Below are 1,559 nucleotides of genomic sequence, written 5' to 3'. Positions count from 1 at the left end.
ATGTAAAGCAAGACGGACCAGGAGACAAAAAAATGCGTTTAGCTCATACTAGTGGTATAAGAGTAGTTGTGCAACCTACAAATAGTTATATACAATATAAGACCAAGAGGAGGAGTACATGATGAAAAGGAGTTATGATATTTTGGAGATGTTGCATAGGAATACAAAGAGAAATTAAATCAAATGGCCAAAAAGGACACAATCATGGTTGAATTATAAATCTACCCCAACACCGGTTGTAAGAGAGAAGAAGAGAGGGCAAGGCAAAACATGAAGACTAGCGAGAAGTTGCTAAGGTAAATCTTGGGCTAAGATGAGTGCCTTCACACATTATTACAAGGATGGCAATGGAAAGTGACATGAGGACTTTTCGGGAGGGTCACCCATCCTAGTACTACTCTCACCTAAGCACATTTAACTTTGGAATTCTAGTGGGATCCGGTGCATTAGTGCTATTATGATCGCACGAGATGGGAGAATTTGAACTAGCGGTGAAACAATGACACGAGATTATGTACCTAGAGTGTTATAAGTTACGATAAGGGAATTGTGAAAGAGCTTAAGCAAAACAAGCAGGATTAGCCGATTACTAACAGATGACTCACTTGTATGCCACAATTCTTCAACATAATACCTGTTAATGATAAGGCAAACCACGGAACGGCTATATAGGTCATTGTATGAGGGGACTTCAGCACAACTTGGTAGCCAACTCTGATGGGCAAAAAGTAAAACTCAAAACGAGAGGGTACCAGTTGATGTCATCTAAACAAGGCAAGAAGTAATATATGAGGTCGAAGATTCCATAATACGACCTTGGCTACAAGACTCACTTTGCACTCTTTGGACAGATAATTCAATATAGAATGTTATCCGTAGATTAACAATATCAGCCCATTTTACTCTCAGAGTGATGAACATACTAAGCTTACTAGCTAAATGTTAGATGATATGTTGCAGACCTATACGGTTACTCCAAAGGTAGCTCGGATAATTGCCTACCACCTATCAAAAATACTTACAATATTAACTATCATTCTAGTATCCAGATGGACCCATACGAGACTTGGTATGGCAGACAGTATAGGTCACCAATTGATTGGTTTGATGGTAGTAAAACACGACTAATATGACCAGATGTGGTTCAATAAGAGGTATAGAAGATGAAGCTTATTTAGGAGAGATTATTAGTAGCTCTGAGTTGACAGAAGTCATACGCGGATAATCGACATCGATCTATAAAGTTTCAAGTTATAATTAAGCACTCTCGAAAGTGTCGCCCACAGAGAAAGTGATGAGAGCTAGCAAGAAAGAGGACCTTAGTCCAAGATTCATTGGTCCTTATCAGACCCTTCATTGAATAGGTAAGGTTGCTGATGAGTTGGACTTACTGGTGGATCCGGAAGCAGTACATTCGGTCTTCTAATTATTGATTCTTTGCAAGTGTATTGGTGATCCAACCCAGGTATATCCCGTAGAGGGTATCCAGATCACAGAGGAGTTATCCTACGAGAAGCAACCTATCGCCATCCTGGGTTGGTGAAGTAGAAGATTATGAA

The 1,559-nt window shown here is 39.6% G+C and overlaps 1 pseudogene; it reads right to left on the bottom strand.

The window, feature by feature from the left end:
- Window positions 1-349: 349 nt before the first annotated feature.
- On the bottom strand, window positions 350-469 carry LOC129904784 (5S ribosomal RNA; annotated as a pseudogene).
- Between the last annotated feature and the right edge of the window lie 1,090 nt (window positions 470-1,559).

The sequence above is a fragment of the Solanum dulcamara genome, chromosome 9, assembly GCF_947179165.1.
Source record: "Solanum dulcamara chromosome 9, daSolDulc1.2, whole genome shotgun sequence".
Lineage (NCBI taxonomy): Eukaryota > Viridiplantae > Streptophyta > Magnoliopsida > Solanales > Solanaceae > Solanum > Solanum dulcamara.
The sequence above is the reverse complement of the archived record's forward strand: the minus strand, read 5'-3'. Positions and strand labels throughout refer to the sequence as shown.